This window comes from Corvus kubaryi, unplaced genomic scaffold, assembly GCF_017639235.1.
Source record: "Corvus kubaryi isolate FWS band 111438036 unplaced genomic scaffold, C.kubaryi_AGA036_p1.0 37334, whole genome shotgun sequence".
NCBI lineage: Eukaryota > Metazoa > Chordata > Aves > Passeriformes > Corvidae > Corvus > Corvus kubaryi.
In genome coordinates this window covers 2,173,648-2,188,888 of record NW_024581108.1, presented here as the reverse complement: position 1 = coordinate 2,188,888, position 15,241 = coordinate 2,173,648, and the positions used below count along the sequence as shown (strand labels likewise).

Here is a 15,241-nt window from a genome sequence, read left to right as displayed (position 1 = left end):
TTCCTGTGGGTGCTTGCTTCTCCAGAGCTGCTCCACACCACCATGGCCTCACACAAGCACCAGTGGCTGCTCCCAAGCAGTTGTGCTCTCCATGACAGACGTGTTGTGAGTGGCTTCACCATCAAGGCAATACTCTCTGAAGAGATCCAAAGCCATGCCTTTCACTTTGCTTTTGGCTTCCGAGCCTAGTTTGGCTCACAGGCAGAGCCTTGTCTCCAGCCACCAGCGCCAGACACTCCTCACTGGCTGCCAGTGCAAGCCAAAATCCTCCCGCAGCCGCACGTCAGCCTGGTGCCTTCCCAGGAGGCAGGGACCACAAGGCTCCTGGTGCAACCATGGGGGCCACCAGTCCCACACTCACATCCCAAAGGATGCAGACAGGCAGAAGCATCACGGGGAGCAGCTGTGAGAGCCCCAGCGTGGCTGTGGTTGTGGGGTGTCCTCAGGGCCCCTCACAGCTGGCTGGCACAGGCCACTGTGAATCACTGCATGGTTGGGAAGGAATGAGACAGGCTCCTGCTGACACCACCCTGCTGCTGCACATCCAAACTCTTCTTATAAAACCAGCCCTGGTGGAGGAGTCTGGGCTGTTCCTAGGATAAAGTGTGTGGGGGAAGGAAGCAGCACGAAAAGGTGAAGTGAAAGTTAATACAGCTGCATAAATGAACTCCGACACCACACGGGGAGGATGCAGGAAAGCATAATGCCAGAAAGGACTTTTATTTTTTTGCTGAAAAGCAAAGCTCTCCACTACTTTTTCCAAAGCACTTGGAAAGCCTGAGCATATCATGACTCCCTTAGGGCATTCCCTCACAACCTCTGGCATTCTCCACTCTCTCTCTCCGAGGGTATCAGACAAAGGGCGTGCACACTGGTGAATCCCATGCTGCAGAGCATTTTGATGCTGCTGTTTTGCCACCACTGAGATCACTACAGCAGGGCCAGCTGTGGCCAGTGAGGGAGGCAGGGCTGCAGGCAGCATCCCCTGCCAGCATCCCCAGGGCCTGACACCCATCAGCATTTTGTTCTATCCAGTTGATCCCAGTCAGCACTAAAGCCATGCTTTGGCATTTCTTAGCTGCTGCTGCCCAGACAAATCACTCTGTGTAATATGGCAGGGCTGGGTGCCCGTGCTGCCTTCCCTGTGCTCAGGCAAGGGAGGGAAGGATTGTGAGTGTGCAGAAAGATTCCCCGCTGAGACAGCAAGTTCTGCCTCTTGGGGCACTTGCATTCAGCAAAAAAATAGGGGGGGAAAGAGTATGTTTACAAATATATATATTCATACCTATATGTATGTCATTATGCTAACTCATGGTGAGACAAAGTGGATTGGCCACAGTCTTGACATGCTAAAATTAGGTTTTATGTAAAATAAGTATTTGCTTCATGTAGGGCATGTTGGTATTAAGATTTATTTTCATCCTGGCTTGTATTACTGCTTGGTATGATTGGGCAAAGCCCAGGGCACATGCATATCGTTTCCATTCATAACATCTACATGGATTCATGACCTTGCTAGAGAGCTGAATTGCCTTGCAATCTTTTTTCCACTGTAGAAAGCTTAACAACCGTATAAGTCTTAGAGCAAAAAAAGACCCCATGTATTTGCTCTGCAAGAAGAGCTCTTGAATGGAGTTGTAGGAGGCAGGGAAAGCATCACACCAACTCCCTAACACTCATTACCCATGTGGGCTCATTTCCACGAGCAGGTCCCCTCATGTCTGTGGGACTAACAGTGGATGCCAGGGCAGTAAATGTTAGTGGAGTGCTTGCAGAAGCTCCAGGACAACCCCTGACTTTCCCAGGGAGAAAAAATTCCAGTGAGTTTATTTACTTCAACTCTTTAACTAAATGCCTTTGGCAAAGGCACTTCACTGTTATGAAGAAAGCATAAATTGAATGCTTACAAACTTGTGTGTGAGGGCCCCCGTGCTCCTGCAGCAATAGAAATGCTGTTGCCATCAACAGGTGGAAACAGTGAGTTAAATAATGACTTTTATGTCCCCTGGGGCTTTCCTGAGGAACGTTCCCTGGCTGCGGCTGTCTTGGGGATACAGCGTTTACCTCATGGAAACAAAAGGTCCAGCGCTAACAGCAGCCAGGAACTAAGGCTGCCCATGGGGAGCAAGGAGAGGAGACAAGAGCAGGATGGGAAGAAGCACCTGCTTATCTACATAGGATGGGAGAACAGGCACAGTTTGGTTTCTGCTGCAGAGGAGCAGGGATGATGAGAAAGGCACTGTGAGCACCAGGACACTGCTGAGAAACGAAACAGCCCCTTTCAAGAGACTTCTGCTCATCCTTAAGATAAAAAACTCCTGACTACAGATGGGAAAGTCACAGTTAGTTTAGTAGAAGGAAGATGCAGGTTTATAGAAGGCTCTTCTCAGACAGGGAGAGAGATGCATGAAGGACTGGCTAAAGCCCTGGATTTCTGGGGTCAAGGCTGAGCTGTGACACTCTGATGCAGGTGAGAAGATGAAGATGTATCCACTGAAAGAGCCTGGCCAGGCATTTGGAGGAACTGGGATCACTGGCTCAGCTGAGAGACCAGGCAGTTTGTAATAAAAGGACCACACTGAGGGTTTGCTATACATCTCACTGAGAGTCATTTTGGAGCACTGCTGCTGGAGACAGCAGTGCTGCTGGGAGTGGTAAGAGTTTTGCAAGGGGCTGCTTTCCAGGTGGAGACTGAGGTGCAGATGCTCAAACCAGCTCTGCTTGGATGTGGCTGGAGCAGGATTTTTATGTGCCAGTTACAGAACTGACATGACGAGATGCTGCTGTTGTTTACTTTTTAAGAAGAAAGAATGTTATAAGAAAAGTCACCTGTAGAAAGTAAGCTTCTCTTGGATGCTTGTGGAGCAATCACCACTGGCTTCATTATAATTAAACAGAAAGGTAGGAAAAACAGGCTGGTAAGTGAGGGCTTCATCCTGAAGAGGAGAAACCACATGAAGGGATCTCCAGCCTCTTCCACATGAGTACTTTTGTCCCCTTTGGCTTATTCCCCACTTCCCCAAGGAGATGCCAGGATGCAGCACCCAGGGCACCAGAGCTATGGGCTCTACAACCCCAGAAGCCTTAGCCCACAGACCTGCTATTGCCTGCCATGTCCCCTTCCCCTCACCCCACTGTCCTGGGGCTGGGGGCTCCCTGCAGGACACTGTGCCCTTGTCTCCCAGCTCCGCTGGAACACATAAGCACCACTTCATCTCATACACTTGGCTTTCTAAAAACATACGTGGTGTTCCCTCCCAAGTGTCAGTATCGACCTTCACAGCTGCCATGGTGATGAGCACCACAGAGAAGCCTATAAATAACATCAGTGTGCCACACACTGGCCCTTTTATGAGCCCCACTCTTCTTGATTTACTTATATGCAAGATATTTTACAGGACAGCCCAATTAAGCATGACAGATGGCTGACGATGAATTCCCAGTGATGACTTGCAAACACTTTGTTTTAAACCAAATAAAAGGATGCAGGAGACCAGTAGAAGCTACTGGTGTGATTTTGTATTACCCTAAAACCTCCCACTGGAGAATACCCCAGTGGAGGAGGGGGGGCAGAGCTCACCAGGCTGCACCAGGCTGAAAGTTTAGGAGGGTTCTTTAACTCCCCTGCGGCGTGTGTAGGGCAAGCACTCAGGGCAAGGGTCCCAGGGAGTTTCTAGGATGCTACAAGAACCCTGCCACCTGATCACACACATTTTGTCTACAACTCGATCTGAGCAGGTGGCTCTGCTGTCGATGGAATGCAAAAGTGTGGTCGGTCACCCTGTGCTGTACAGTGGCCATGAATTTTGTGGGGGGCCACTGTGGAACTGAAAATCCTTGCTCAGGGGTGCTGTGGTGGCATTAGCACTCACTGTGCATCCAAACTCGGTCATTTTGCCTGCAGCCAGGCTGCTCATCCAGGCTTCCACCACTTCTTCCAAGGTACGCACTCCTCACCCAGCATCCACTGAAGTAATGCTTTGCTTGGCAGCTTTCACCTGACACTCTGCCATCCCAGGCAGTAATTTCTATATTCCAGATAAGCAACCCAGATCTAAAACAGAAGGCCCAGGGCTTGCATGGCATGTCTCTCTCAGCCCCTGACGAGTCATAGCTATCCTGGGAAAGCCTCTTTCGCTCTCTGGACCCGCTTCCATTTTCTCTCCTGAACAAATGAACAGCCATGATAGACGACCCTCATCCCACAGCTACTCGAGCCAGGCAATTTTCCCAGCTTGATGGCATCTTTCTTATGCTCTCCCTGTGCACTCCTGTACCTCCAGGTCAGGGGAGAGCATTCCCAGCAGATACAGGTGAAAAAAAAAGGTTATTCACTGTAGAAATTATTGAAGTTGCTTTCTATGTTGCCCTCTGGGCAAGGCAGTGCCTGGATCCTGCCTGAGTTCTCTGTGAGGCAGGGGCAAGAAAGGCCCCATGGCACATGGGGAAAAATACAGGTTCCTCACTTACAAATAAACACAACAGCATTTTTTCAGCTCTTTATGGCTGGAGCCCAGAACTTGATTCAGGCCCAAATATCCATTTTCTGATTTTTGATATTGAATGATTTAACAATATTGAGGAAGGCACAGATCTCATAAAATCACATTCAGTCACCTGAAAATGCAATTACCCCACAATTTTTCAAGCAGAGGAAGTTTTGATCGGCTGTGGTTTAATGTTGAGTTGACACCTGAACCCAGGTGGCTGGAAGGTTAATGAAGAGCAATGAGTCCCAATAGTCACCTATACTACCCAGGCTCTGTGATTACTTGGCTTCAGGTTTATAAATTCCCCCCAAGTCCACATTAAGGCTGTCAGTTCTCCAGTCCCATTCAGCATTTTATCCTTTTATGTCTGCAGCATTTTTCTCCACTCTTTACTCCCTTTTCCCTGCATGGTTTTATTTTTCTTGGCATTTTCCTTTGCCAAGGAAATGGAGCATAATGCAACTTCACAAAGTTCTTTTGCAACTATAAATTTCCTATACTCCCCCTGCTAGACTTGGTGTGAAGGAGTTCAAAGCAATGCTACTCTCGTGAAGTTCCCATGAATTTGAGGCAAGACCCATGTAGGACTGCAAGGATTCATTGCCAAAGCCTGCTTATAAGGAGGACAGAACTAATTACGAGGTTATTAGCCCCACCATGACCTCCACTCTGAGCGAGAGAGGCACAAGCAATGCCCAGGGTCTAAGGGCACATGATGCTACCTGAGGTGAAAAACTGCTGGTCATTAGTTTGGATGAGTTATGTAGCTGCAGAAAATGTGGGAAGATCAGAAAAGCCAAGAAATCAAAGGAGGAACCAAAGAAAACACGAGATTGATTTCTGTCATGGAAATAAGAACTGAACAAACCAGTGATTATATTGCTGTAACTAGCAGAGGGATGGGAGGAGTGGAAGGAAGACATTCCCATTACCAGGGAGCCCAAGGTGGTTTGCTGCTGCGCTGCACACTGAAAACCAGCAGTCATGCTCCCCGAAATTTAAGACACGTCAAGGGAACTCAAACAAGAGTAAATGAGAAGCTGGATATTTCACAAAGCAATTAAAAGAAAGCTTCGAAACAGGAGCCAGTAGCTCCACAGGTAAATTAATTATGTGGAAGCTACCCAGGAAAAGGATGTGTAGCAGCAGCATAAACTTCAGTAGCATCCCTGGTGAGCGGTACCAGCAGACTGAGGAGCCCAAGTGCACAGGGCAAGGGGAGGTGCTGCTCAGCAGAGCCACGACGCAGCAGGTTCTCCTGGAAATGCAGAAAACCAAGGAAGCTGTTGCCAGCCAGGATCTTGCTTGCAAAGGCAAACTTCAGCAGGAGCTTAAAATCCAGCTCCAGAAGAGAATCACAAGGTTACAGTCCACAGCAGGGAGCACTCACTTGGGCATAGAACTTGACCAGCCTTAGCATGAGGTGCTGCTGGCACATCTACAGGAATTTCCTTTGCTTTTTAAATGCAGGCATGCAAGTCCACAAGGGCCAACCCAGGCTGTCCTACCTTTAATAACTCAAGAACTCAGGACCTTTAATAATAAAGTTGATTTCAGACTACAATTTAACCTTGCTGGGTAAATGATGAGCAAAGGCAAGGCGTGGCTATAAAAAAAGCAAACCTGCATCTCCTGGCTCTGCTGCTGTTGCAGAAATGAAATGTTCCACAGGGAACAGAAAAGTCATCCCAGGGCAGCAGTAGTGGCAGCTGGAGCTAGTTGCTAATTGCTAAGGACAACCATAGACCTGCCATTTGCTTGCTGCCTTGCTGTGTCTGGTGTGTGGGAAGGGTGAGGGCACGCTCGCACTCCGCCTGGTTTGCAAACAGCACAGGGGGAAAAGTTCAGCTGGAATGCTTCAGCTGGAAAAAAGCAGCTATATATGAGGATTAGTAACACAGCTTTCTTCTTAACTGGAGCTACTAGCAAGACTCCAGAGATGTGCTTGCCTAAGCAAGTAATGCTATGAGCCATTTAATGGTGCTGGCCCAAAAGCACCTGGAGCCTGGAGTGAGCAAGGCCAGACTGCCTCCAGCACACACAGCCCCTGCTCCCAGCTATTCCAGCAGGGTATAAATACCAGGAATATGGCATGGCCTGAAAACACACGTGTTCCCATCTACTTGTGCAACAGCCAGTGCAGTGCTGGGACAAGGAGAGGCTTCTTCCATGGGGGGGCCATAGTGTTCCTCTGAACCTTCCAGCCCTGAGACCATAAGAAGTCTGCATGTTTCCAAGTTGCTCATCTGTTTGTTCACTCCAGCCTCACAACCTGAGCAACCCACTTCATCCCAGGGAAGCTGAGGATTTGCTCCCTCCCTGGGTACAAGGACCTGGATCTGCATCCAGATGCTTCCAATGGGAGAACGAAAAGGTGTGATGGGCTCATGCAAAGCAACAAAGATTTCCTTATGTATCCCAAACATCAAATCCATGTTCAAAGCAGGTTCTCTGTGGATGCTCTGCACAGCTGGACTCTCACATGGGTTTGTCTGCAGAGCTGTCACAGTCTGAGCCTCTGCTTTGCAGCCAGATTTTTGTATTCTGTGCTGATTTCCCAAGGGTCTTCATTTGGGCTTATCATCCCCACAGGGATCAATAGGACTGCAGCTGCTGTCCTAGCATCTGCAGCCAGCTTTGCTGAGCAGCAGTGTGGTCTGCTGGATAAAGCAGGGGCTGGGAGCCAGGAGCACTGAAAGCCAGCCCAGCTCTGCCAGGAGCCCCTGCCGAGGGCTCAGTCAAGCCAGTCGGTATCCTCAGAGACATCCAAGGCATGTCCCAGCCGGGCATTGACACCGGCAACCTCGTGTCTGCCTGATCAGCAGGGAGAGCACTGAGGAGCCCCATGGGCCCAGCAGGCAGAGGAGAGCAGGCAGTGGTCCACTCCCTCCACATCCCACCCCAACTCTTCCCTTGGCTCTGACTTGTTGTGAATCTGAGTGCTGAAAGTCTGCAGCATCCATGGCCAGGATCAACTGAGAGGAATGTAATTAAAACAGCCAGTGTAGGCCTGCATTGTGGCAATGGGCAGGTGGCTGGAGATACCTTCTCTGCCCCAACTCCACAGCCAGTGACACGCTTGGGAAGGAGTCCTTCTGCAGAGAAGCCTGGTGGCTGCAGAGCCAAGTGCTGCTCGCTAACAGAGCCTTTCCAATCTCCCTGAGTGCCTCTGGTCTTTGCCAACCTCTTCCTCGAATTCCATGGAATTACAGGTCCAACAGCAGGCTGGAACAGCCATACCAGAGACCAGTAGCCATCTAAGATGATGCGGACCCATAACTCTGGGTTAAAATCTTGATTAGCATCAGCTGCATTCCTTTTTGTGGTGATCCTGTGATCCACAACTGGTGCACACTTCATGTTTTGAACACCACCTTCTAAATATCTGTATTAATGCCTGCTTGTCCTCCTTCACGCTCTGCTTTGTGGTCACTGTGCTCAGACATGCAATACAGGCATTGCCCAGCACAGGGATTCAAGCTTGATTAGCAGCAACAAAAGCTCTGTTAATACAACCAGATAATGATGCCATCCTAACCCCTTCGATCTGGAGGAGCCAGACCCACAGGAAAGTACCCTTGTCCTCCTGATCACTGCACAAGCTCAACAACATCACCTGTGGTGCCACTGGAGCCAGACTGACCGGCACATTTCCCTGCTACCATGCTCCTTCAGCTGTAATAACACTCCAGTGGAAAAATTATGGATGCACTTTGCCAGGTGCCTGTGTTTGCAGCGATGGATTCTGCATCTGGTTATTAACCTCTTGCAAAAGCTCAGTGTTATCTTGCATGGAAGTAATATGAAGTTAAACAGCTGTTGATAACTTATCTCCCATTATCCACAACTTCATTCAAGGCCAATATTTACTCACATCCCAGAAGCATTGCTGTATTCCCAATGGCACTGTTTGTGGAGTCAAATGAGAGCAATTTTTAATAGGTCTTAGGTATTTGGAGGGCCATGTTACCCAAGTGCCTCCTAATCCTGAATGTGAGACACAAGAAAACTCTGCAGGAGTACAAGGCCTGGGCACGGTGCACGATCTGCAGAGGAAACCTAATCTGGAGGAAGAAACCTGACTGGGGGAGGAAACCCAGCTTGGGGAGCATCTCCTGCAGGTACACAGGTGCTGGCCCAAATTTCCCACCTCCTGCATTCTGCACCAACCACTTGCCATGCTGCTGTTTCTCATCCTTCCTCCCTCAGAAGGCAGATCAGCCATAGGCTAGCAGGTACCAAAAGGTCCCAGCCGTCAGTGTGACCCTTTCCCTTCCCTTTTTCATCCTCTAATTCAATCAAGGGATCAGAAGAGACATCCCCTGCCACTTCACTCCATCATTCAGACTACTGTAGGTAGGCTACTCTTAGCTGAAAAAAGTAATTCTCTGGGCTTTCACTGTGGACACTGCCAGGAGTGTGTCAGTGGTTTGCTTCGTGGTATTTTTCCAGGGAGTCCATTCTCTTCTTTATTACTTTTACTGATGCTATAACAGTATGGCAAAGCCTTAGGCAGACTGAGACCCTGCTGTGCTGGACATGGCAGAAGCAGAATTTGCAGAGAGCAGAATTTGCATCCAAAAGAATAAGATCCCTGCAGTATAACTTTTCCCACCTCTATCAAAAGGACTGGGGTGGAGACTGCACATTCTGGGAGGAGTTCCCAAGCACTTCCCATCTGCACAGGAGCTCCCATGCACACAGCTCCTGCTGTTCCTACCTCAAGTTATCAGGTGTGAAGGCAGTTTCCCCATGAGCTACACAGCCTGGGCTCCACTCACGACCTCTCCTCTCCTCCACACCACCACTGGTCCACACTGTAATGAGTAATTAGACCTTGGCGACCACTGGGCTGTTTTACGATGCCACTGGAGTTGGTGGAGTCAGCAGAGCTGAACCCCTGATCTGTAAACAAGTGGCAGCCCTTGGAATGGCCAAGGACTGGCAAGAGACCACAGTTAATGCTAAGTCTAAGCTGCAAGTGGCAGGTACATTTTAAGTGTGTCCCCTGACTCAGTACCCAGCTGTGGTGAGTTTATAGCCTTTGATATTGTTACATTAATCATAAGGAATCTCCCAGTTCCTTGGAAACACAGCGACAAGCTCTCCAGGGCTGGTTTCAGTGCTTTTATTCCTAGGTAATAGCCCTCTCCCTCAGTTATAGCTATGTCTAGACACATAGTGAGGAAAGTGCTATAAACATTTGATGGAAAAACCCTGTCTACCTCCTAATTCCTGCATTTCACATCCCGACCGTGCACTGAGTACATGGTTGTAAAGTCTGTGCTCACACACCTTCCCATGCCACCAGCCCTGTGCGACAGCAGCTTGCTGTCCCTGGCACGGGAACACACAGCTGGCCCAGCCCAGAGGGTTCCCAGGGGCAGGAGGCTGTTTGCTCAAGTCCTACAGTCTGCCTCAAGAAAATGGCCAGGTGGGAAGGCAAGAAGGAAGAGGTGCTGCAAATCCCCTTGGGAAGCTGCAGCAGGAGCAGCACTGCTCCTCGTGGCATTTCTCAGCACTGCCCTTCCAAGCACTCTGACCAGGCAGGACAGTGTGAAGGGGGAGAAATCAAACTCACACACAAACAAGAGGAAAGAGAGGACGTGTCTATTCCTTTGGGGAGGAACACTAATTCATTATCAATCAAAACCAAGAAAATTAACATAATGGGATGAAATCCTATCATGTTCAAGGCCTCTATGAAAGTCAAAAAAGCGTTTATTAAGTTTAAAGACTGTGTTTAATGCACCCATAATTCCAGTGGCACCGTTCCAGGTGTACTGGAACTCTGGGGACTCTGACTACCTATTTTACATCTCCCCGGGGTGCTTGAAATAACTGAGGCCTCTGAGGAGGATGAGAGTGGCCAGGGTGAGTATATGCTGAAGCCTGGGGTTGACCCATTGTCACCTGGCACACATCACAGGGAAGGAGAATTCAGTCACAGCCCCGTGGCTGTGATGTTGACCAGGACCAAGCACACAGGGAAAGGGGCTTGGGAAGGCGCTGATAAGCAACATCACACCTCAGCCATGGAATCATAGAAGCATAGAATCATTTAGACTGGAAAAAGCTGCTAAGATTGTAGAGTCCAACCACTAACCTGACACTGCCAAATTCACCACTATGAAGTCCCTAAGACCACATCTACACATCTTTTAAATCCCTCCAGGATGGTGACTCAACCACTTCCCTGGGCAGCTGTTCCAATGCTTGACAATCCTTTCCATGAAGAAGTTCTCCCTTACATCCAACCCAAACCTCCCCTCGCAAACCTTGAGGCCATTTGCTCTTGCCCTGTCACTTATTACCTGGAAGAACTGGGCAACTCCCACCTTTTCACACCCTCTTTTCAGGTGGTTGTAGAGAGCCATAAGGTCCCCCCTGAGCCTCCCTTTCTCCAGGCTGAGCCCCGCAATTCCCTCAGCTGGTCCTCATCAGACTTGTGCTCCAGACCCTTCATCAGCTTTGCTGCTCTTCTCTGGACTTGCTCTAGCACCTCAATGTCCTTCTTCAAGTGAGTGGCCCAAAAATGAATCCAGACAAAGCAGAGAGGCAGTCAGGGACCGATGGTGAGTGAGCCAGTGACCTGCCTGGGGTGACTCTCCTGCCGGCAAAGGTGGTGATGCCAGTTGTTGTTGATTATTTTTCAGCTCTTGTGTGCATGCACTGCACAGCACTTGGAGCCTTCAAGATAAAAGGTACTTTCACCAGCACTTCAGTGGCTTGTTTCCTATTATAGGTCTGGTTTTGACACTCCCCCACCCTCTTATCTAACTTTCTCTACAAAGCTTTTCTCACTTTTTCATGTCTCTTCTGTGGTCCCTAGCCAGGGAAAAAGCATAACAACAAAAACAATACCAAAACCGTATTTATTTCCTTTTTGGAAAGCTTGAGTTTAGTCAGACAGTGATCTGGAGACAGGAGACTTTCATAAAGGTGATTCTATAACAAAGAAATATGCATACTTTGCTGTAAACTCCTCTCTTCAAAATGGCTTGGTACTTAAGGAAAAAAGGCCTTTGTTTTGTCTTTTTTTATTTTTAACGAGCCGAGTGAATGTTTTAATTAAGTTGGATAGAAATTTTCACAGTTTCTTGATGTGAAAATGTGAGCCTGTAAGAGTCGCCTTTGATGCTTGAGTTACGTTTTAAACACTTGATGAGTCCTGCAGAGCTGTTAATCCTTTTAGCATAGCTAATAGCTGTTGCTGGAGTGCTCCTGAAATCCTGTTTTGTTTGTGTCTTCTGGGCTGGAGGCTCCCTCCGGAATGGCAGCAGTCCACCCTGGAGCTGTTTGCAGGAGCCCCCCACACCACTGAGGACACTTGAGAACCCCAGGGCTCGTGGATCTTTGATGGGAGCCACAGGAGTCTTCCCACATATATAACAGGGTGATGCTGGACAGCTCCAGCATCCACTTGCAGGAATGCATAAAACCCAGTGTCATTCCGGAGTTGTGCCAGGGGGAGGTCAGAGGAATTTATGAGCCCCCCTTCTCCCCATCACCCTTCTGGATGGGTCACCTGCATGAAATGGTGCAGCAGGAGCTCAGGAATGGCGCCCCGACCCTGAACTCAATAGTGGAGCACAGACCGCAGTCTGTGTGTGCCATCCCCTGCTGTGTTCAGTGTTGCTACCTTAAAATAAGGCTTTTCATTATCAAATATTTTGAGTTCAGCTCTCTCCAGATTTGGCAAGCCACCCCACACCTTGTAAACAGGCTTTCCTCTGCTCTCTAGCTCTGGATTTGCTTGAAGGATAGGTAGCAAACGGACTTTGGGGAAATGCAAATGCCTTCCACAAAGGATGCTGCAGGGAGAGATGAAAGCCAACTCCATTTGCATTAGTTCTGTAACTGGATGTTTTCCCTCTCCCGTTTAGACTGTAGTTCACACACACACATTTTTGCCACTAAGCTATTTGTTGTCAGCTGCTCCTCCCAGGAGTTTTGAAGAAATCCCCATTTACACACAAAGTTACTTGTCAGGGCACCAGCAGTGAGCTGCACAGGTAAAAGGAGCACCCCGGGAGCTGGGATTCAGCAGAGCCCTGCCATGGCCTTTTGGGCCAGTGCCACCTTGCTCTGTACCCCTGTGCACAAAGGAGGACACCCCGAGCCTGCAGCAGGACCTGCCGGACCCTCCTGCCACCACCCCCAGGCAGCATTACTGTCAGGATAGCTACAACAAAACCAGCAGGTTGATGAGCTCCAACCCCATGCACAGGACGTACTTTTAGGTGTCCCACAGCAAAATAGCAATCCATTTGTTAAAACACAAAAGCAGACACGGGAAAGCACTCTCTCTCTGGGTCCATGTGCTAAAGAACAGAGTAAGCAGGGCTGTCTCCCAGGTGGGTGTGTGTACACAGCACTCCTGGGGATGGGTATTCATCCCACTGTTGCTGCTGCGCCTCCACAGCAAGGGCCCAGAATCTCCACCGGGTTTCCTCTGAAGAGCTCCTTGGAGAGCCTGCAGTGCACAGCAAGGCACCCAGAGCTGGATGAGGACACAGCGAAGCAGCACTGGGGACTCAGCGCCAGACTAGAGCTCCAGCTGAGACGCTGTGCCAAGCCATGCTCACTTCCTCAGCACATCACTCTGAGACCCTCCTCCACCATTTGCACGGATTTTTGTATATATTTCCCTTATTATCCTTTAAAGGGAGCAGGGGAAACCTCTCTGGCAGCAACCAGAGGAGTTTAAGAGCAGTTATGCTCAGGCAGCCTTTGAAGCCACTGAGGTAAATGGGATGGGGCTGGAGATCCTAATACTGCTAGTGTCCTAACCAGAGGCATTTCTGGCTTAAACAGGCAGCCAAACATCTGTTTTCATTCTGACAGCAAGAGTCTTGCATTGGGAAACAGATAAAAACCCAGGGAAACCGATAAAAATCTGGTTTATATTCAGCCCCGTCTACTGTTGGTTGCGGCAAAACCCATAGAGAGCCCTAAAACTGCAGAATCTGTGCTTATTTCACCTTATGTCAGTGATGCTTGGGAGAAGGGGATTTCTGGAGGAGGATTTTTGCACACAGCAATCAGACTCTTGTACTCACATCCATTGTTGCAGATAAACCCAGGGCACCCTTTGCCACACAACAGGCACCTGGGGGAAGCCCAGTGCCACCTGTGATCTGTAGCCACAGGGTGGGCACCCCGCAGCCAGGATGCAGCCCAACTCAGCATCAGTGCTGGCACAGCAAGGAGCTGCGCAGGACCCGTGGGGCACAGCAAGCCTGGGAGACGTGGAGGAGATTGTACTGGGACTGTGGGCATTACTGCGGGCCTCTGTGAAGGGGGCTCACAACTAGAGGCATCCAAATTCCTGGCATAAATCACCACGGGACACCTGAAACCTCGTGCCAGCTGCCCGGCTGCCCAACGAGAAGTGTGACAACGGCATGTCCAGAGCGAGGACTCCAGATCTGACGTCTCTCCAGAGCAGGAGCACAGGACCGGGCTCCCCAGGAGATGCGCTGGGCTGAGCACACCTTCCCTTTTGCAAGGCAGAGCCACAGATCGATGCCCCCACGCCCACGGGAAGTCACAGCTCAGCCGCACAGCCCGTCTGCACGACCGATGGTGACAGTCTGCCACCGTGCAGGGAAAAGAGGGAAGAGGCTGCAAACAGGGATCTTCCACGCACAGGGAAGCACCCCGGTAAAATCCGCCCCCGACAGCAGTGGCAAGGCAGGACGCCCAGCAGTACCCACGTCCCCTGGTGCACATCAGGGGCGCAGGTGGGCAGCGTCCCTGCCACCGGGCTAGGAGAGGGAAAGTCTCGCTCAGAACATGTTCGGCACTCCCAGGGAAACCTGCCCCCTCCTCACGGCTCCGGCTGTGCCACCTCGCCCATGGGCTATGTCCCCTCTCCCACACTCGCATTCTGAGGTCGACTGCAAAGGGGACGTGTTTCCAAGGTGGAAACGGGAGCATCCCGAGCCTCCCCAACACTTAGCCCTGCCAGGAGGCTGGAAGGACTCCCCGTTCCCTGCGGAGAACCGAGCTCCAGCACGATGCTCATCCTCCAGCCAAGGCCTAGCGGGGAGCATCCCCGGGAGCGGGACGGACCCCGTGGGGCGAGACACCCGCACCCTGAGCAGCGGCAGGCTCTGGGCATGCCCTTCGGGGCTCCCCCGTCCCACGGGTCCCTCTCGGAGCTCCCACCCCGAGGCCAGGTTCCCCGAAGCCAAGTTTGGTCCAAGAGCAACAGAAGCTTCTCCCGCACCAGCCCGAGCAGCCGGCTCCGCTCTCCCCCCACCACTGGCTGCGTACCCGGCTCCTCGCCACTGCGGCCGGTCCCGAGCGGGATCCCGGCCCTCGCCGTTGTCCCGCCGGAGGGCTCGGCGGGTGCGGGCGCAGCGGGGAGCGGAGGGGAGGACGAGCGGCCGGCGGAGGGGCGCAGCCCGGGGCAGCCCCATCCCTGCAGCATCCGCTGGCGGAGTGGCGAGGGGGCGAAAGCGGGAAGCCGATGCCCGGTGGGACCGCAACGGGGGAAACTTGCGCCGCGTCCAGAGCCCGGCGAGGCGATACCGGGCGGAGGAGGGGGGATGCTCGGCGCCGCGCGGCGGGGGCAGCGAGGCCCCCGGGTGCCGCCGGCGTGCCTTACCTGCCGGGCCGCTCCGGAGGCTGCAGTCCGCGCCGTAAATCCGTGTGCCGGGTGCGGAGCCGGGTGCTGCGCCGGGCGGGCGGGCGGGTGCCCCCACCGGGGCCGAGGAGCCCCGGCCGCCCGGCGCTCAGCCCAT

At 51.2% G+C, this 15,241-nt stretch overlaps 1 protein-coding gene across 1 annotated transcript in view; it reads right to left on the bottom strand.

The window, feature by feature from the left end:
• TMEM121 (transmembrane protein 121) overlaps window positions 1-15,208 on the bottom strand; it is a 38,951-nt gene extending 23,743 nt beyond the window's left edge. The window contains exon 1 of the mRNA XM_042029840.1: window positions 15,106-15,208. The gene's annotated coding sequence lies outside the window, so the exon portion shown is untranslated. The remainder of the gene's footprint in view (window positions 1-15,105) is intronic.
• Window positions 15,209-15,241: the final 33 nt, after the last annotated feature.